Source organism: Balaenoptera musculus, chromosome 3 (assembly GCF_009873245.2).
Source record: "Balaenoptera musculus isolate JJ_BM4_2016_0621 chromosome 3, mBalMus1.pri.v3, whole genome shotgun sequence".
NCBI lineage: Eukaryota > Metazoa > Chordata > Mammalia > Artiodactyla > Balaenopteridae > Balaenoptera > Balaenoptera musculus.
In genome coordinates, this window is record NC_045787.1 from 86,659,750 (window position 1) to 86,682,658 (window position 22,909).

General features: G+C 39.0%; 1 pseudogene; it reads right to left on the reverse strand.

The window, feature by feature from the left end:
- Positions 1-507: 507 nt before the first annotated feature.
- On the reverse strand, positions 508-4,867 carry LOC118892508 (annotated as a pseudogene).
- Between the last annotated feature and the right edge of the window lie 18,042 nt (positions 4,868-22,909).

Sequence of the window (22,909 nt, forward strand, 5' to 3'; positions counted from 1 at the left end):
TGTAACTTGTGATTTTAGAACATCAGATAATAATGGAGAGGATTATTGGCCAAAACTTTTTTTTTTTTTTGATTTTTAAAGAATTTATTCTGTTAAGAAGTATAACAGGGGATGGCCACAGACATATTACAATTGCAGGCCAGGGGCAAATAGTAGAGAAAAAGCCTCCTTTTTTTTTTAATCGCGAAATCAAAGACTCTACTCCCTGAATACAGTCCCTTTCAGGGTTGATGTTGAGTTTCCAGACCTTTAAGCACTATTAACATCCAGCTTTCATTATTTCTAGGTGAATTCAACAAAACTCCATTCTTGTTAGAAATTGTGAAAGATGTTTCTGTGAAAGCTGTTAAAACCACAGTCAAGAAATCTGGTAAATTCTACTAATTGGTCCGTTCCATTAATCTGTTTCTCATCTCAATCTAACTATCATTTGTTTGTAATATACACCTACAAACAAGAAACATCAAGACAGAAATACAGAGGCACTGTCCGCAAACTCTCTGAGGGCTAGCAGTCTTCATGAAACTTCATGTGGGAGTAGAAGGCTTCTTGATCCGGGAAGGATTTTCCACAGATGTAACAGGAATGGCCGCCATCCTCCTTGTGTAAGCGTCGGACATAGCTGTCGTGGGCAGCAAGGGACGCAAAAGATTTGGCACAGTACTTGCATTTGAAGGGCTTCTCCCCGGGGTGCTTCCTGATATGTGTTTGGAGTATACTAGAGGCAGTGAACTTCTTTGTACAATACACCCAGTGCTAAAGTCTGTCTCCAGAGTGGACTCTCATGTGTTTGTTTAGGTTGGAAGATTGAGAGGAACATTTCCCACACGTAGAACACTTGTGAGGCCGATGCTTCTCATGAACGTGAAGGATATGGATCCGGAGCCGTTCTCACTTCTCAAAGGATCGTTTGCATAAAGAACAAGGAAATTTCCTGTCACCCTTGTCCACACACGGGGTGTACTTGAGATGCTTGTCCCTGTAATATTTGTAGGTAAATACTTTTCCACATCTTTCACACCTGTACCCTTCTGCAGACTCTTCCGAGGGCCCTGATGCCTGGTTCCCCTGCTTTATGACCTGCAGGCTCACGGGAATGTCCAAAAACTTCTCATAGCAATCTCCATACCACACAAGGAGCTCTGGGTTCTGGTAGATCTCCTTGCAGCTTTCATAAAAGATCTGCCCTTGACATTGTACGGCAACTAGGTTCTGCTCCATGGGGAAACGAGCTCAGTTGACATAGGACATCCAATTCCCTGCACCTCCTTTTCCATCAATAAAGTGGCTCAAATGACCATCTTCAAAGATGTCTCACATCAGGGAATTACCCCCGTACATCCTGACTTAGCTGGTGTTGACCACTTTACCCTGAAAGGGCCCGAACCTGACTCCTTTGTTTGTGACAGGGCTACTGAAGAACACACCAAAATGTGCCACTTCACCGAATTTCGTCTGCCCGAGGCAGAGACCTTCTGGTAGCTGAAGGGAGTCGTTATCCAGAGTCTGAGGAAGAGAATCAGACCCAGAGCTGTCTGTGGGGACCAGGAGGCCTGAAATCGCGTGGTGCAGGCGGGCGGAGTTCTGAGGGCTGGGGATGACCCCATATAGAACTAAGTGCAGGTCTTCCTGGGTGAAGTGGTAATGGTGAGATGCCTTCCCCTCTTGGTTCACGAGTTTGGGGCCATCCTCAGAGCACTCTCTTTGAGAGCACAGCAGCTGAGCACTCCAAAACTTAAAATGAGAAATATTTTACTGAAATGACTCTTTCTAAACTCAAGTCTGGAAGGAAAATGTGCCGTTAAAATGATTACCTTTTAATCAGAGATTATCACTCTCATTTTCCATTAGTCTACCTTTTTGGGGGCATATGATGTATACTAAATTAAATAGAATTTATTGGTTCATCTAGATTCTGAATTACCCTCCGTTCCTATGGATTAGGAAAGTGCTTTTCTTAGCCCTTTTCCTTGAAATCCATCAGGATCTTTTATGTGGACTAGCTAGTATTCTGCACACTTCCAATGTTTAATAAATATTACATTACAATATTAGCATAATAATAAATCATCTTAAAGTACTACATGGGCTATTAAGTGAGATCCTATTCAGTTTGAGCCAAGACATCAAAAAGTTTTGTTTTCTCTATATGCATACAAAGTAATTTTAAAACTCCCTTTCCATGAAATGTCCTTGCATTCATAAGATGTCTACATATTACAGAGTGAAGTGGTGAAGTGTGTATCTTCCAGTTATGTATTTCATTGGTTCAATTTATTCTGGGGCCTGAATTTGCCATTTTAATAAGAGGAAATATAAAATTGGGCAGACAAAAATGGAAATAGCACCATTTGTCAAGTAAATGCCCTTTTCCCAGTGGCAATTCTGAACTCTTTATAAAGGATTTCCAGGCCAGCAGCTAGGTAGTGTTCCTTGCCACTAAGAAGTCCTGCTTTGTCTGTGATTGGTTATGTCACACACACCTAGACTAACAACCACTGAAAACATGAGGATTTTCTTTATAGTTACAGAAACAAGAATGAAGTAAAAAATATTCTGTTAATAAAATCTCATCCTAACTGGTTGCTGTGAGGGAGGTCCTAGTTTGAAACTGCCATCAAAGCTAAAAATAAAGACATTTCCCGTTCCAAAAGTATTGTTCAAATATTATACATTTTATCTACCAATATGTGACTCAAATAGGATAAAAATGACGCAGAATCTGTGATAGATAGCAAAATGGCCAAAAGGTTTTCTCCCGTACAGTTTAACTTTGCAGTTAGCCCCTCGCATCAGTAGAGAGTCTATTTTTTCACCCCTTGAATCTGAGCTGACCTTGGACATCCTTTGGCTGAAAGGCTGTTGAGCTAATTCTGAACCACACCTCAAGAGGCATTCAAGTTTCCACTCTTTCTCTAGGAACCCTGCCCAATGGCCATATGGACAAGCTGAAGCTAGCTTTCTGGTTGATGAGAGACACGTAGCTCATACACCCCCATTGTCCCAGGCAATCCCCAGATGCAGAGCTGACCAGCTGACTGGCAGCGACCAGCAGATACATGAGAAATTTCCAGCTGAGACTAGAAGAGCTTCACAGCTGAGCCCAGCCTAAACTGCCCACCCAAAGAATCCTGTCCTCAATAAATGGTCCTTGTTTTGAACAACTAAATTTTGGGGTGATTTGTTATACAGCAATAGACAACAGATTCATCCATTTCTTAAATTATCGGAAGTAAAATTTTGGATATTATTCACCTCAAATTCATGTTATTCTTTCATAACTTTGATTTCCATTACTGAGTTACTTGGTGCTAAATCTGTACTTGGGGAACTTCCCTGGTGGCCCAGGGGTTAAGAATCCGCCTGCCAATGCAGGGGACACGGGTTCAAGCCCTGGTCTGGGGAGATCCCACATGCCACGGAGCAACTAAGCCCGTGTGCCACAACTACTGAGCCTGTGCTCTAGAGCCCGCGAGCCACAACTACTGAAGTCTGTGTGCCTAGAGCCCATGCTCCACAACAAGAGAAGCCACGGCAGTGAGAAGCCCGCGCACCACAACGAAGAGTAGCCCCTGCTCGCCACAACTAGAGAATGCCTGCACGCAGCAACGAAGACCCAAAGCAGCCAAAAATAAATAAATAAATTTATTTACTCAAAAAAAAACTGAAACTTTAAAATAAATAAGTAACTAAATCTGTAATTGGTGACATCGTTTTCTGAATATTTCTCATAGGAGTGTTTGTTTCTGCTACTTCACAAATTTCATAGGGAGTCTTTTTTCTTCAGTAAAAACTTTACATGGAACCCTAAATGAACACAATTAACATTCAGGCCCTTCTGATCCTCTTAGCATAATGTCATTTGGTTAGAATAGCAAGCCTGAAGAGATGATTTATCCAGAGGTGATTCTTCTTCTAAAGTGGTGTCCAGCCAGAAAAAATGAAAAGGTAAAATCAAAGGAAGCTATGTTTAGCTTCATCTCAAATCTCCACATCACTCGCTACATTGATTTAACGTCATGACACCTCCATCTTTCAGCAGGAGGATCTGGCACAAGACAGAAACTGTAGTGACCCGGTAAGGGTCATCTTGCTGTCAGCCTCAAATTACAACATCTCTGCTCTTGGCTGACAGCCATGGCAGGACTGGGGATGTACAGCCCTCTTTCCATAGGTGGAATAGATGGGTTTCAAGGAAGTGAGATATAAAGTGAAATGTTATATATCAAGTCTTCTCTGCCTATAATTTAAAGTTCTAAAATGGGAGAAAGTTTTGTCAAGTTCCTTATATGTAATCCCCCTAAGTCTATTTACTAGCCTCAGTTTCTAATCTGTGCCACCTAGGGTGGAGTCTAATCCAGACTCAAAGTTGTCTTGTCAGCATTCATCTCACTTTCTTCCTCTGCAGCAACTGAACCACTGGCCACCCTTTCTTCTTGAGACCTTCTTCCTCTTTGATGTTTGTTACTCCACATGTTCAGAGTTCTCTTCTTTTGTCTCCAACTAGTTTCTTCTGCCTGCTTGACTATGACTCACAGCCCGGTGCCAGGCACATAGTGAACACAATACATATTTGTGGTATGAATGTCCAGCCCTTAAATATAGGTGTTTTTCTTTAGCCATCTTTTCTTTCTTTACTGACATGATCTTTAACAATCACATTCATATTCATAGCTCCAATTATATTTTCTTTGTGGATCAGGATAAAGACCCCCATCAGTTCCCAAATGAGAATTTCTCGGTAACAGACTTGATAAAGCAATGGACTCAGTATTCTGTCAAGGGATGTAATGCTTCGTTTCTCGATTTCTCATTTCTATATCAAGTTGCCTCCGAACCAATCTCAGCCACCCACTCTTACCTCCATCCGATATTTACTGCATTCTGCAGCTGGAGTGATCTGTTCCAGAGGGAACCGTCACACTCTACCAGTTAATGGCTTCCCATACCTGTCAAAATCAAGATAAAATTCTTAACATGGCTACCAACCCCTGCATGAGCTGATCCTTGCCTTCCTCTCTGACCTCATCTTACAGGACCCTCCCCACGCTCACTAACTCCAGCCACAATGACTTCCTCTCATGTCCTCAAAGAAGCCATGCATCTCCCTGTCTCCAGGTGCCCCCTCTGCCGGAAACATTTAGAGTCCCACCTGTTTGACTCATATTCATCCTTCAAGTCTCAGCTCAGATGCCATTTTCTAGGGGAAGTCTCTTCTGACTCCATAGAATAGAGCAGGACTCCTCTAGCCACATGGCACCGAGTTCCCTTCAAACTATCCACACTGGTCCCCTGATTGAAACTGTATACCTGTGTGGCATTTCCTCCATTTCCCCTTCTAGTTCAGTTGCTCCCCATCACCTCTCTAGAGCTTAGCACTGTACACAGCACACAGTAGACACTCTATTAATATATATTCAGTGAGGGAAGGAAAATAGTGTACTAGTACTTTACACTGTGTTTTCCCTTGTGTTTTCTGTGAGGAACCAGATCTCAGGGCTATACAAAAGGCAGTGGGGATGAGAGGGAGGGACAGTTAAGTGCCTCTCAAAGACTTGGAAATGAAAGATTTCCCTCAGAAAGTTTAACCAGAGAAGTTCCGCACAATGAACCCCAGCAGAGATGTACAAAAACAGCCTTGAGGAAGTACTTGCAACCTAGAGACAGACCTAAAGGAGGGTCTCTCCATTTCTAAAGAAGGAAGGCGGCAACCTCAAAGGGAGCCAGTCAACTATGGAGCAAAGAAAATGAAAGGAACTGAGGCAAATTCAGTTCTAATTCCTGAAGTAGTAGTCCCAGGAAAGGGTGCCTGGTCAGCGTGACAGGCAAATCCAAATTGTAAACATCTCCACCCAAGAGTCTCAGCATAATACCTGAAACATTTAACTCATCTAATGTCCTCCTTTGTTGTGAGGCCTCCAAACATTTGCCCACCCTCCGCTGCGAGTAGCTTGCCATTCATTTATTTTTTCATTCATTCATAAATTTATTGAGCATCTAATATGTGCTATGCCTTGAGGATATAGTAGTAAGTAAGACAGAGCTGGTCCCTGCCCTCACAGAGTATATATTACAGTCTATCAGGTGACAGACAAGAAAACAATTTACCATAAAAGTGTTGGGTCCTAAAGAGTAATAATGCTGCCTGCCTGCCTAAAATCCTTTCTTCAGAGAATCTCTCCTTCTCTCATCCGGTGACGCTATCCATTGCCATGACATAGCACACTACCATACCACCGCACCCTTATCACCACAGGGTCAATCAGGCTGGTCAGGGCCTCACTGAGATTTGTGAATGAAGCCAGGATTGAGAGGGCCTCTCTTCTTCTTTGGGGATTTTGAGTTATGTGGATATAGGTTTGGGGCTGCCAGCAACCATCTTGCCTATGCTGGGGAAGAGAGCCGCCAGATCTAACAAATTAAAATACAGTACACAATTATTTGTTCAATCAACAAACACTTATTGAGCACTTACTCTGTGTCCAGTACTGTTCTAAGAGCTGAGAATTCATCAGTGAACCAAACAGATTAAAATCCCTGCCCTATGGAGTTTCCTTCCTAGTGGAGAGAGAAATTAACAAATAAGACTAACAGATAAAATATATGGTACATTGAAGAGTGATACATGCCAAGTTAGAGAGGTAAGGGAGCAGCCACATGAATACAGGGAAAAGCAATCCAGGCAGAAGGAATAGCAAGCACAGGGGTCTGAGTGGGGAAAGTGTCCAGAGTATTGGGGGATGCCACCCTGGCTGGGGAGAGTTGAATGAAGGAACCAGCAGAAGGAGATAAAGTCCTAGGAGGCAGTAGGGGCCAGATCTTCCAGGCATCACAGGCCTTTGTAAAGATTGCGACTTTTACTTCCACTGTGACTCTTACTTTGAGTGAGATGGGAAGAGTTAAGGGTTTAGAGCTGAGGGTCAGACTGAAGTTTCAGAGGCTCAATCTGGATATTCTGAGAATCCAGGGCAGAGCAGAGAAGCTGGGAGACCAGTAGGAGGACTTATGTTAAGTACAAAGTCTGCTCTTGGTTAGTTGCTACTATCATTAATTACATTATATTTACATTAGGTAAGTTGTACATGTCAGGATTTCAGAACTACTATATACTTTTATGTTTTTTATTAATTTTTTTTCTTTCCTTGGTACCATTTGACATTGAAGCCCAACAACGTTCAGTTTGCGGTTGAAGAAATGGTAATGGAGATACTTATATATCAATAAATGATCCCTATCCCAGGATTTCAGTTTTAGAAGCATTATTATATGAGGGGAGATTTTAAACGTTATCACCCTTGTTCCTTGATACCACAAGTCAAAAAGCAACCCCTCTACAGCCAGAGGGCAAATTAGTTGCTGGTTCCTGTGTAGATGAATTATGGCTTAAGGAGTAACAAAAATTTTGAATTAATAAACAACTTGCATTGAAAGAAATAAGAAGAGAGGAAAGATTCATGAGCTTAGGGAAAGGATTTTATAATGTACCCCAGTCGACTCAATGATAAATGTACATAATTAATCATAGATGCCATTTTTGCAAATGATATTTTTAAATGATAGAGGCAATTATTTGTACAATTACATATGCACAGCAATGCATTATTTTCTGCTTTCAACAGGCAACCTACCCTACAGAACAGGTAAGGAAGAGACTTACCTAATTTAGCATCCTAATTTTAACCTCTATCTCAAGAGGACATTTTTTGGTAATTAGAGGAGATTCAGAAAAGGAATGTAAAATGGTGACTTCTTGGTTCGCCTACTATTCTGGTGAAGCTATTTAATCACTATGGTTTAAAGCTATAAAATACGTTACATTCTCTTTTTTTAAAGAAATATAAAATAATTTTCTAAATGCCTTTCCAATAAATGTTCTGGAAATAAATTATAAAACTTGTGAAAATGAAAGAATATTTGCTACTCTCTTTTTTTTGTTGTTGGGGAATGCTTTTTTATTTTTATTCTTTTTCGTTTTTTTTTTTTTTAAATTCACATCTTTATTGGAGTATAATTCCTTTACAATATTGTGTTAGTTTCTGCTCTATAACAAAGTGAATCAGCTATATGTATACATACATCCCCATATCCCCTCCCTCTTGCATCTCCTCCCATCCTCCCTATCCCACTCCTCTAGGTGGTCACAAAGCACCGAGCTGATCTCCCTGTGCTATACAGTTGCTTCCCACTAGCTATCTATTTTACATTTGGTAGTGTATATATGTCAATGCTACTCTCTCACTTCATCCCAGCTTACCCTTCCCCCCCCCAGCTCCCATGTCCTCAAATCCATTCTCTACATCTGTGTCTTTATTCCTGTCCTGACCCTAGGTTCATCAGAACCATTTTTTTTTAGATTCCATATATATGTGTTAGCATACAGTATTTGTTTTTCTCTTTCTGACTTACTTCACTCTGTATGACAGACTCCAGGTCCATCCACCTCACTACAAATTACTCAATTTCGTTTCTTTTTATGGCTGAGTAATATTCCATTGTATATATGTGCCACATCTTCTTTATCCATTCATCTGTCAATGGACACTTCGGTTGCTTCCATGTCTTGGCTATTGTAAATAGTGCTGCAATGAACATTGTGGTACATGTCTCTTTTTGAATTATGGTTTTCTCAGGGTATATGCCCAGTAGCGGGATTGCTGGGTCATATGGTATTTCTATTTTTAGTTTTTTAAGGAACCTCCATACTGTTCTCCATAGTGGCTGTATTAATTTACATTCTCACCAACAGTGTAAGAGGGTTCCCTTTTCTCCACACCCTCTCCAGCATTTATTGCTTGTAGATTTTTTGATGATGGCCATTCTGACTGGTGTGAGGTGATACCTCATTGTCATTTTGATTTGCATTTCTCTAATGATTAGTGATGTTGAGCATCCTTTCATGTGTTTGCTGGAAATCTGTATATCTTCTTTGGAGAAATGTCTATTTATGTTTTCTGCCCATCTTTGGATTGGGTTGTTTGTTTTTTGATATTGCGCTGCATGAGCTGCTTGTATATTTTGGAGATTAATCCTTTGTCAGTTGCTTCATTTGCAAATATTTTCTCCCATTCTGAGGGTTGTCTTTTCATCTTGTTTATGGTTTCCTTTGCTGTACAAAAGCTTTTAAGTTTCATTAGGTCCCATTTGTTTATTTTTGTTTTTATTTCCATTTCTCTAGGAGGTGGGTCAGAAAGGATCTTGCTGTGTTTTATGTCATAGAGTATTCTGCCTATGTTTTCCTCTAAGAGTTTTATAGTGTCTGGCCTTACATTTAGGTCTTTAATCCGTTTTGAGTTTATTTTTGTGTATGGTGTTAGAAAGTGTTCTAATTTCATTCTTTTACATATAGGTGTGCAGTTTTCCCAGCACCACTTATTGAAGAGGGTATCTTTTCTCCATTGTATATTCTTGCCTCCTTTATCAAAGATAAGGTGACCATATGTGTATGGGTTTACCTCTGGACTTCCTATCCTGTTCCATTGATCTATATTTCTGTTTTTGTGCCAGTACCATACTGTCTTGATTACTGTAGCTTTGTAGTATAGTCTGAAGTCCAGGAGCATGATTCCTCCAGCTCTGTTTTTCTTTCTCAAGATTGCTATGGTTATTCAGGGTCTTTTGTGTTTCCATACAAGTTGTGAAAATTTTTTTTCTAGTTCTGTGAAAAGTGCCATTGGTACTTTGATAGGGATTGCATTGAATCTGTAGATGCTTTGGGTAGCATAGTCATTTTCAGAATGTTGATTCTTCCAATCCAAGAACATGGTATATCTCTCCATCTGTTTGTATCATCTTTAATTTCTTTCATCGGTGTCTTATAGTTTTCTGCATACAGGTCTTTTGTCTCCTTAGGTAGGTTTATTCCTAGGTATTTTATTCTATTTGTTGCAATGGTAAATGGAAGTGTTTCCTTAATTTCTCTTTCAGATTTTTCATCATTAGTGCATAGGAATGCAAGAGATTTCTGCGCATTAATTTTGTATCCTGCTACTTTACCAAATTCATTGATTAGCTCTAGTAGTTTTCTGGTAGCATTTTTAGGATTCTCTATGTATAGTATCATGTCCTCTGCAAACAGTGACAGTTTTACTTCTTCTTTTCCAATTTGGATTCCTTCTAATTCTTTTTCTTCTCTGATTGCATGGCTAAAACTTCCAAAACTATGTTGAACAATAGTGGTGGCTACTCTCTACTAAATTATTCTTTCTATTAAAATGAGAAAGAAAATTTCAGCAACTATAGTAGGCAATGGTCTTTTTTTTTAACTTGATAGAATGAATACATCCTCTCTGTGCTTTCTTTACCCTGATGGTCTTACCTTACAAAGGCAGTAAGCTGTGGTGAAGGGTTCAGTCTGGAATCAGACCAAACATAGCTTCAAATCTGGTTCAGCAATTTACTATGATTCTAACCTTGAGCAACTTACTTAACATTGCTAAGCTTCAATTGCTTTGTAAAAGTGAGTCTAATCATATCAATCTCATAAAATATGCTGTGAGCAGTACAGGAGATAATGTTTATCAAGTATCTGGTCTAATGTCAGGGACTCAACCCATGTTCAATACTGTAGGTAGTATTAATGTTAAGTCCTCCCCCTCAAGTTCTTTAACATCTTATCTGTCTAAAATAAATCGTAATGTCAACTATCATTCACTCATTCTACCAATGTGTATTGAGTGCCATGCATACTTACAAGATATCAGTGTATAAATAAATGAGTCATTTTGGATGTAAGTAAATAAAGAAAGGATGGATTATTCAGGTTAGCAATTTTGATCTCTAACTCAGATTGTCTAAAACTGTGTTGTCCATACGACTGCCACACACATGGCTCTTGAGCACTTGAAATGTGACAATTTTAAATTGAGATACACTGAATATGTAAAATATACTCCAGATTTTGAAAACTCATTTTTAAAAAAAAGACTGCAAAGTATCTCTTTACGATTTTTTTTGATATTGATCACATGTTGAAATGATAATATTTTGTATATACTAGAATACATAAAATATATTATTAAAATGAATTTTGTCTGTTTCTTTTTACTTTTATAGATATATGGCTATGGGGAAATTTTAAATTTTGTTGCTCACATTTGTGGCTACAATTATGTTTCTACTGGGCAGCACTTATCTAAATATTTAAATACAGTAAGAAAGGAGGAAAGATTGGAAAGGAGGGAGGGAAAGGGGAAGGAAGGAAAATAAAAAGAATCTTCATGAACTAAAAGATATAAGCCTTAAAAGATCACATAGTGGAACAGTCATTTCTCCACATAACACCAATGACAAAAAAATCTGGGAGACTGAGATACTGTGCTTATAGCACAATGCCAGTTACTTGGCAAATGCCAGCTTGTAATACTTATTAGTTTCATGATCACCTCTCATATTTTAGGCACCATACTAGTTGCTACAGTTACAATGATGAACAAAACGATCCCGTCTATCCAGGAGTACTCAGTCTAATGAGAATTACAAACAAGAAAAAATTTTGCAAACTTTTTTGTTTTGTATTTTATATTGTTCTCATGGACCTAAAAGATACTATGTTCTAATTTTCTTTCAAAGAGTTTGTACATACCTCTCCACATCTGACCCTTATTAGCATAATTTCTGTTTTGTTCTTGTGAAAATTAACAGCAAGGGGATATCGAAAGGCATTTTTAGTTCCTTTGGTAAAAATTTCATTGACTAATATACTGCAAAGTTGTTCAGCAACAAAAGTCAATTTAGAAGCACTCAACTGCCATATATTTCTATATCATACATATCATTCTCACGCAAAATCATTCCTGAATCCTCCTACAATATTTCAGGCTGCCTATGTAGTCATGCTTGTATATATGTGTATGCAAACCATTTGCATACAAATATGCAGAGCAAACCCTTCATTTTGGAGCAATCACAGCCCTCGCCCGCCCCCTTCCACCACCACCTCCCCCCACTAAGCTCTAAGAGGAAGGAACCCGAAGCTCTGGCAGCTCCTGGCCTTTTGTCGTGCTGATTAGAATTGAGCTGAGCTGCAGGATTTACATCTTAAAGGAAACCAAGCCCTGGCCCCAGAAACCGATCGATCCCTGAAGGAGGAGGAGAGAAAAGGAAAAGCTTACAGGAGTCAGAGTTGGGAAGCCGAGTTTGGGGGAGTGGGGAGAGAGACAGAGAGAGAGAAAGGAAACAGAGAACAGTTACCATGGCGAGCTGTGCAAGATATTGAGATTTGAGATGAAACTGAAATACTGAGCTATTGATAAGGGATGAGATTCTGAAAGAGAAGAGAAATGAAGGCAGAATGAGCAGAGGCAAGAAGATCCCAAGACTTGCTGAGGGTTATATAATCCTTTGGTGATTTTCTGAGAGGCTGCAATGAGGATTTAAAATGCTTTTCATTAATTCTTGCCTATCCAACTGGTGTTTCTATCTGCTTTGTAACCATTGACGCTGGTGAGAGCAACTGGGTTAAATTAATTAAACAACGAGTCTGAGGCTGTTAGACTGATGGGGCTCTAATGCTGTGCCAGCCTGCAGGCAAACCTAAATCTAAGCTTGTAAATGCCTCCAGGTTAGGAATCAAAATGCTAAGGACAACCAATCACAAACAGCCTACTTGGCTTTAAACTACAGCCAGTCAAATAATTTCCTTTCTTTGCTTCCACACTTTCTCTATATTAAGTCTTTCCTGAGCTCCTGTGGTCCAGTGTTCCCACCACTTCTGGTCTGGTGCTGCCTGATGCAAATCAATTTTTGCTCAAACTTAAAATTTTTATTCCGCCTCGGTTTATCTTTTAACAGTTCAAAGCAGCCCAGCTCTCTCTGGGTTCCTGGTGCTACTTCAGTAACTCAGTCTGGAAAGTGAAGGCTGTCCCAAGCCCTGTGCAGCACAGCGGCAACTATGGCGGTCTCTAGCACCCTCACCCAGAAGATGCTCCAGAAATATGGGCTGAATGAAAAAATCTCTGGGGTCTGAAGGGAGATTCGATGTTGGTATCTCCAAACACAGACTAGGTATGTGGCAACCGACTGAATAAACGCATCTGTATGGCTGGAGAAAGTGACAAGTACCGCCCCAAGCACGACCCTTCAACTTTCATGTTTGTGACACCAAGAGCTCGAACAGACCTGGTTTACTGGTTTTGTTCAGCTGTTTTGTTTTGTTTTTTGATATCCAATTGTCCTCGACAAGAAATACACATTCTCAGTTTAAATACACAAGTCACTTTACTGCCTCTCCCACTTCCTCCTGCCCCAGGTTCCCTAGTTGCAGGGCCATCCCACTGTCTCTTCAGCACAGGGCAATCCTGGGGGAAGGGAAGACCAGGGTATGTTGCCTAGAAACCTGAGAGAAACGTAGAGTTCCAGGTGAGGTGCACAATAGAATCATCAAAACCTTGTTTAGGCCCAATCCAGAATCATTAAAATTGAATTCCCGGGCCTTTGTAATTTTTTAAAGTCCCTGGGTCATTCTGACACTTCATTAAGAGAAGAGAAGCACTCTCCCCTTCATCCTGACCAAGTTCAAGTCTGAGTCTTCACTTTCGACATCATAATACCATAGGTTACAGTGAAGGCCTCCAGGCCTCTACAATTTAGTCAATAGCCCGGACGTGAATCTGAAGGGAGATTCCTTACTTTATCCCTAACTATTGAGACCTGACGCCTTGGCTGGCTGGGCCGGTCCCGGGTCATGCTGGCATCTTGGAAAAATTACTAACAGCTTCTCTTTCTCTCTTAAAGGAGCTCAGGTTTGGATGGTAAATTACATGGTCCCTCTACACATATCCAACAGGGAAAACCCAGCCTAGCCTAGCGTAGTATTTACCTGGGATTCCTTCCAGCAACAATGTTAATGTTCTTTCACTCTCTTCCTTCCTCAGACGTCTTTCTTTCCAGTCCTTTCTTCTTCCTCTTTCATCAGATAAGACTTAAACACTCCAAACAGTTCATTCCCTCACTCTCCCCACACCCGACATCCCTGAGAGTTTTCCTCTTCATCTCCACATGTGGAGAGCTCAGGAGGAGGCTGCAGCTTAAAGATTTTATCTTGTTTGTCCTGTTTGAGAGCCAGGAGAGATGGAAGTAGCCTGAAGCTCTGTGGAGCCAGACCACCCCTGGCTTTTCTCCAGGAAAACCAGAGATATGGATAACTTGGATAACTAGAAATATGCTCTATCAAGCACAACATTCAAAAGGAAATCACTGCAGCTGATGAGGGAATCAGATATTGTCACCAAAGTGTGGACCTCAGACTACTACAGATAGAAAAAGGAAACCATGGGTTTTCCAGATTCACCCAAATCACAGACTTCCCAAAAAGGAATGCGAAGGTCAGAAACTGGCATCTGCATCTTTCCCATCTTACCTGTCTTCTGGCTTAGGCCCTAAACTTAGTATCCTAATTCCTGTATCTGATACTTCTTACGCTTTGGTACTGGGTTTGCTTTTTGCTCCACCTTTGCCTTGTACCCTGATTGCAGTGCACTGTAATTCCCTCCACCCCCTATCTTGGGCTGACTTTCACCTCATGGAGCTCTTCCTGGGTTCCGTTTCTAATTCTGGTGATTCCCCAGGAACACAGTCCAGGACTCGGAACTATCACTTGGGGCAAAGATGATATACAGGCCATGTCAATGGCGGAGAGTCTCTGACATTGTCATAAATGTCATTGATTGTTCTTCATGTTTACTACCTGGCCTGCTCTCTTCTCACCAAAATACAGAAGATTTCTCTGCAGAGCTAATACTAGAAAGCAGACTGGATCCCCTGAATCTGTTCTCACATTAAAGCATGATTCTTTTCATGACCCTCCCCTTCCATTCAGTCAGGCTCTCTCTTTTCATCATATTCCCTACCGCCCTCCTAAGCTGCCTCAGCTCTGCATCTGACTTCGATATGAGTTGTTAAATTAGTTTATGAACCAATTTTTGGATCATAAACTAACTACTGACATTTCCAGTTACAGAACTTAATTGTCCCATAAGGAGCAGGAGTTGCAAATTCAAATGACCACGGGGGGCAGAAGACAAGGTAACTGAATGAAGCAGGCTGGGTGGCAACTAGAGCAAGATGGCAGGCACCTGCTCTGGATAAAGGGTCTAGCTGCTGTCCTTTCTCAGTGAACTGTTGCCATGAAGGAATGCTGGCCCCAAATGCTAGATCTTCCCAATTTTCCAGAAAAAAAAAAGAGATATCTAGATTCTTATGAACAATCTATTATTTTTTAGAATATTGATGACTAATTTTAAAACATTTAAATTTCATCCTGGATAAACAAAACTCATCTGTGAGTAGGATCTGGTTTTCTGGTTGCCAGTGTGCAATGGCTCTTCTAGTGTATGCTCAGACAAATTTCTACGTAATTTTAAACATGATTTTAATAGGGAAAAATCATCTGAGGCAACCCAACATCAAGGGATGTGAAATGCTAAAGGATATCCTGGAAATCTACAGATGCTGGTGTTTATGCATAAAAATGACAGCAGCAACAACAGAAATTCCTATTAAGTGACAAATAGCCACTTAAGAAAAATCTTTGAACGAAAGGAGATTTTAAACATTCTATAAGAGGTCCACTGTGCATGTTTTGTGCCTGAACACTTCATTTTTCATAAACAAAAAGCGTCTCATTGTCTTCCATTTTAAAACATCTTTGTCAGCGAAGATATTGAGGAGGTAGTTAGAGGGGGAAATAAAAGCACTATAAAAGTTAGCAGTGAAATCAGTTAATCTCTTATCCCTTATGACAGTTTACATTTTGAGTGACAACTAAGGTTATCTACTTTGCAAATACTGTAGCTTTATTCTTGAGCAAGGTGATAGGAAAACACATTATTTTCCTCTATTAATGGACATTATCTTTTTAAAACAATCAGGATGTAATGCTTTAATACTTCAACACATGCAATACTTTGAAATGCAAAGTATTTCAACATGGGATGACAAAAATGGTCAACTGACAAAAATGCTAGAGTGGGGTTTCTCAACCTCAGTATATACAACTGACATTTTGAGTCTGATAATCTTTTGATTTGGGGGGTGTGTCCTGTGCACTGTGGACTGTTTAGCAGCACCTCTGACCTCTATCTACGAGATGCCAACAGTACCCTCCCCAGCTTGTAACAACCAAAAAGTATTTCCAGACATTGCCAAATGTCTGCTGGGGGCCACATTTGCCCCCAATTAAGAACCATTGCTCTAGAGGAAATGTTGTACATCGCAACTTGGATTTTGATTTTCCAGGAAAGTCTTAAAATGGCACTTCACACAAAGGGGAAGATATTGGAAAAAGCATCACCGCTGACTTCATTTAAGTCCTCAGGGGACTGTGGGGATTGGGGAAGGAGGTCTTTGAGGCAAGAGCAGTGAATGTATACTGACAAGAAAGTTGCTGTGGGGGGCAGGCGGGGTCAACCCTAGATGTGAAACCCACTCTTCTTGACAATAATGCCGTGACAAGCCGGAACCAATGGAGACCCATCAGGCCAGGCAGCAACATCTGGTAGATTCCAAGCAGGCAGGGTCAACCCTAGATGTGAAACCCACTCTTCTTGACAATAATGCCGTGACAAGCAGGAACCAATAGAGACCTATCAGGCCAGGCAGCAACATCTGGTAGATTCCAAACTACATATGGGGAACTCCAGCCTTCCTCTGGCCAAGTCTGAGGCGAATTTTCAACATCTTGAAGAATAGGATGATACCAACCAGTTACACATTTAATAGGAAATCCTTTTTTTTTTTTTTTCCATTTTGGAGAGAAAACATTTTTCCAGAAAAACATGAAAGGTTATAATAGTGGTTGGAAATCAGTAACTCTCAATTTTTTCTTTGTGGTTATGGAAGAAATCATCAATTGCATTTCTCAATAGAACCTCATAAACACAACAGGCCAGATGCCAGAACAGAAATTAAATGGCTTTGTGAGCCTCAAGGGAAGACATACTTTAACTATGAAGTATTCACACCAAACTTTGAGAACAGTACACGAAAGAGAATGGGCTAGAGTATGTGGTGTCCGCATTTGCTGTTTTTGACAGCACTGTTTATCAAAATAACTACAGCTTTCAAAGACAAGACTACTTAATTTTTTACTATACTGCTTTTCTGACTGGTAGGAACTATAAAGAATAAGTTCACTAAGTTTTTGGTTGAGTTTTAGTTCATTTAACTTGTTTCAACCACAGTTAGATGTTTCAAAATGGTATCTTCTAGTCTCCTTCCAGTTTCCTTGTATACTTAGTTAGTTTAAAATCTGTTTGGATGATACGGTAAAGGTGGATATGTGTCACTATGTATTTGTCAAAACCCCATGGAATGTACAAAGAATGAACAGTAATGTAATCTATGGTTTAGTTAACAATAATGTATCAATATTGACCCATCAGTGTATCATATATATCACATGAATGCAAGATGTTGATAATAAGGGAAGCTGGCGGGTGGAGTGGAGATGCGTGGGCAGAGAGGGCGTATAAGGGAACTCTGTACCTTTCTGCTCACTGTTCCTGTAAACTTTAAACTTCTCTAAAAAATAAGCTTTATTAAATTTAAAAAATCTGTTTTGTAAATTTTATAATAAAAAACCCAAGAGAGTTAAAATTCTTTAAGTGTCTTTTAAATAGGCCTTTTGATGATTGTTCTGCTACCTGCTTATATAGTGATGAAAGATGATTGTTCAGGATGAAGTGGGGAGAGGACAGGACTTCCTTCCTTGTCTGAGCCTGGTCCCTGACCACTCTCCTCTAAACTCCTGGAAAGCACTATTTGAGCACTGTGAATAGTGAACCTCGAATTGCATTACATTTATGCATTTTCTTCATATCAGCGATTTCACATGCTTTTATGTTTTTTCCCCACAAAATAACTTTTGAAGTAAAATTCACTCAAAACTGTTTACAATGCATTTTACATGACAGGCCAAATTTGTTTCTAATTAACAACATATACTCTTCGCTAGAGAAGCAGTAAGTTATGATGAATCAAAGAGCTTTTTGTTGGACTTTATGCAACAGCAAACAAGTTGTGTTGAAATATAGTAAATTTGCTTTCTCAGTGACATTCTATTCACCCTGTCATAAAAACTGTTGGTTCCAGTTTTAATCTCTGCCACAATGGGACATTTTTCAACATAGACGCTTCTTGGATGGTTGTCAGAGACTCTCCAGGCTAATTAGACCATCATCTGTCAAGGGAAGGCTCAGAGCAAAGCTTCACACTAGATGCTCTGAGGGGAAAGGGCAATCTAAAGAAAGTTTTAAATGATCCTGTGTTCAAAGGATACTCGTCTAGTTGAAAGGATAGAACTACATTTATGACAACATTAAGAACACACCCAAAGCAGATAAGAGTAAGCACAACTGAATTTAAGAGAAAGGTAGCACTGAAAATTGCCAAACACTTAGAGAGTTAGGAGGTAGAGAACAAAGTAGTAAACTCATGGCCTCTGGAGTCCTAGAGACTCAGGTTCTACTCCAGATTGTGGAATCCTGGGCAGGTTACTTCACCTCTCTGGGTTTCCAATCTTGCATCTGTGGAGTGAAGCAAGGTGAGGTCATGTCTTTAGAGAGCTAGATTCATGGTAAGAGTGCAATAAGTGATAGTTTTATCATTATTGTTAAGAGTAGTAATAGCAGTAGTAGTAGTAGCAGTAGTTATACATTCTGAAAAAGAGACATGTTTTCCAAGAAGGTGAGACATAGTCAGATGAAGTAAGGAGACTGGATTTCAAGGTGAAAGTTTGTATTTCCAAAGAAGTGGGAAAGAATGAGTCACATTTTGAGGTAAGACTAAGAAAGGGAAGTTCCTTTGGGAGATTTATATGAAGTAAAATCAATGCAGTTAATATCATTTAGGGAATAATATCTGAAGGTTTTGGGGGAGGAGAGCAAAAGGTAGAAAGAAAATTGGTTCAGGAGTCAGAACACCGGGGCTCTGAACTAGGTTTTACCTTCCGAATACTAATTCCTCTGCTGACTAGCTGTGTGACTCTGGGCAGGGCAAATCCTCTCTGGGACTTGAGTTGTTCACCGATGAAATTGGATGTGTGGTCTTGGAGAGTCACACAAGACCTGTGGCAAGTAAGAGTCTAAGTTCTTAGGTATACAAGAGGCATGATGAAAACAGGAAGACAGTTGCTCTACAAGCTCTTTGTAGAATTGATTGGAGAGGGAAATAGAGAAGGACCAGGACAGAAAAGACTTCCATTTACAAAGTACTGTCACAACAGGACAAGAAGGATTGAATCTGTTAGCTTGGTGCAGGAATGGATATTAAGAGGCCCATGAGTTGGGAGAATGGGAATAACATGAAAATTACTAAAACTGAGAGAAAGGAATTATTTGTAGAAGAAAGGGAACGTGATAAGCTAATTTTTCAAAGAAGTTAAGTGTCAAGACGTGGCAGGAGATCTTTAATATTGACTAATGAGCAATAAATTAGATTTGATATAAGTAGAATAGATTATATTACACATTTTAATTACCACTTTATCATATTAAAGATTTCCTAAAAACTGACTATAAAATTCATATAAGAGCATAAAATTCCAAGGATAACCGAGACAAATTTGAAGAAGGAAATATGAAGGAAAGATTTGCTTCATTAGAGATCATGAATTACTATAGTGTACTACTATATCAGCTAAAATAATGTGGTGTTAGGGGAAGGTCAACATATTAATGAATGGAAAAGAAACCAGACCTATCACTGAATGGAAATACCTAGTCTTACATAAGACCTGAGTGCAAGCAGAGGTGACCTTAAAAGCCAGCAGGCTTTATAAGTAGCTTCACTCTCCATATGGAAAACAGTACAGTTAGAACCGTACCTTACATATCATACTTTAAAAAAAAAAAAAATTCCAAATGAATTAAAGACATAAATGTGAACACAACACATTATATCTTTTCATAATGCAGAGAGGGAAGAAATTCTTAAACCATGCTCAGCAAGTAGAAAATCATAAGGAAAAGACTGATTAATTTGACTACCTTATTGTTGGTGAAAGTATAAATTTGGAGAGCAATCTGGTAGAAGATGCATGTATTCTAGACCCAGAAACCCCAGTTGTTGCCATAGACTTTACAGAAACTTGAACATTTACACAAAAGGAGACAGGCTGCATAGTCTATATAGTGAAATATTGGAAGCAAACTAAATCATTAGAAGTAAATAATTATGGTGACCTATTTAAATTTATTTAAACCTTGATCTACATGTATTCATATAGGTAGGACTTAAAAACAAAATATTGAGTGAAAAAACCGAGACTGAAGTATAATATCATTTATGAACTTTTTAAGAACTCACACAAATCCTATTTACCAATTATGGTAAAATTGGTAAAATATACATTTAGTAAAAATGTAGACAATAGATAGGCAGGGTATATGCCTACTTTAGGATAGAAGCTATTTTGGAGAGCAAGGAAGGGAAATAACACCAGGGAGGGGTTTAAACATTCTCAAGTACATGTACCTATGTTTATTTTTTAAACAATAAAGAAAACCTGTTAGTATTTTAAAATTCTGAGAAGTAGGTAATGAATCTTTATTATATCACTCTTTGTATTTGCCTGTATGTTTGAAATATTCCAAAATAAAAGACTGTTAGTAAAGCACAGTGGGAAAATTTTTATCACTCTAATAATTTAAATATTATCTATGTATAGCTATTTGAATTTTAAGGCATTGTAATTACTGTTTTGTAAGTGTTTGGAAATTTTATTTCAAATTTTCAGAATGATTTTGTTTGTTTGTTTTACTTCTCCATTTCCCAAATTGTTGAATACAAATACATGGGAAAGAAAACCTGCCATAAAACACTGATAGTTACATCACAAAAGCATTCTTAGCTTATAACGAGATTTATTTCATGGCTCCACTTCAATTTGATCAATTAAATGATCAGGGGCCATTACCAATTGAACGGATTAGTGGATTAATAAAATTCAATTCACTAAAATTTACTTTCCAATATGTTTCAAACATAGAAGTGCTGTGTAAAATGAGGTACACCTGTAATTCCAAAGTGTAACTCAGGCTCCTGGGACCATAGACCCCTTTGATCTTGTCACAAATTAGCTCCTGGAAAGCAGAAGTCCTCCTGGACTCAAGTGTCCAGGGATTTTACCTCTGAAGCATCTCAAAACAAATAAAATGACTGAGACAGATGCTGGATCCAGACAGAATGGCAACCATTTCACAAAATTAACCCCCAAATGATGAGAACAGACAATTCTCCACATGTAATTATGGCTTTTGTTATTTTTCTCCCATGAAAGCATTCTATTGCTTTGGCTTAAATGCAACAGATAGAGGTATTCAGCCTCGGCTGGCAATATTTCTGATCCATATTTCAATAGATTATCCTGAATTGGCCTCCTGGAAGCATTTATGCTGACCAGTTTTGAAAACCTCTTTGTCAGCCCTCACCCTTACCTGCTAACGCCCAGCTCTAATGGATGAAAGCAGGGGTTGATAATAATCACTGTCTGCCCAGCCCTGAGTGCAGTGCCTGAGTCTGCAAAACAGTCTGCCTGGCGGGGGGAAAGAAAAAAAAAAAAAAAGGTAATGAGGAGTGTAATTCAATGAATACTTGAGAACCAAGCTTGAGGGTTACTTTTTCTTTTTAAAGGAGTAGTGATATCAGAAGCAGGATTATGAAAAAGAAAGAGTGAGTAAAAATAGGATCTTTGTGAATTAGAATAGCAAGGCCATTTCAAATTGAATTACACAGGATCATGGCAATTAGAATTGGAAAAGATCTCTCAGTCTTTCTCTGTCAAAGCATGATTACTCCCAATGGTATATTCTCCCAAGCTTAGTTCAGTCCAATTTTAAATGATTCAAGTGATGAAGCCTCGTTGGCTTCTCTTGGGATATCACTTCACAGTCTAAAATAGCTAACTGCTAGGGAAACCCCCCCATATATATATATATATATATTTTGTTTTTTGCCTTATTTCTATTATTCGGTTTTGTATTTCCCCAATCCACCTTAAAACTATTTGAATTTAATTTTAAATGGGTACAACCTACATTTAAATGATTAAACCCAGCCGAGTCTGGGTCTTTTTGGATGGGTTAATGTCTCTCTCTCTTTCTCTGTCTCTCTCTCACACACACACACACACACACACATATCACACATGTACTCACGTATACAATTAGAAAATATTACACAGCTACAATGTATCTATGGGAAAAAATTAATAAGGACCCTTAAGTTTTAGGTCATTCATTGATAAAACAATATAAAAACATCAATAATCTACTGCCTTTAAACTGACAAAGAGGCAACAAACAATAATCCTAAATGTTATTCCACTTTGTGAATATTATATCTATTGTACATGAGTAAAGTAATATGATCTAATATAGTGTTTTCTATAGCTTATTCAGTATAAATAATATAGATATACAATATGGTGCTAATGCCATAAATATATTTATAGAAATTATTTTATTGAAACTTTTTTTGCATCCATTCAAACAATAGTGACTCATACTTTCTTTGTAGATAGACTCATTCTTACACTAAATTTGGTTTGAGCTTTGAGTAAGTTGTAGAGCCTGGGGGAGCAGCTTGGAGTGTTCAAGGTTAATGGAGGTTGCTTAAGGGTATTTAAATTTGATCAAGATTTTATATAGCTTTCCATGTCCTTTCCAAAGAGCTGCCCTAAAGTATTTTTCACACCTGTCAATCAACCAACCAATATCCAATCAGGTATGAAAATGAGTACCCTGGGAAAAGGAGAAAAAATGTAAAGAAATGATTTGAGCTTAATTTAAAGAAATGGAATTTACAATTTTTGTCAGCATGATTTTTTTATGTCATCAGTTCACAAAATTTTGAGCTGGAAGGAGTCTTAGAACTAGGAATCTTTGAGCTAGAATCATCTAGCTCAGTGATTATA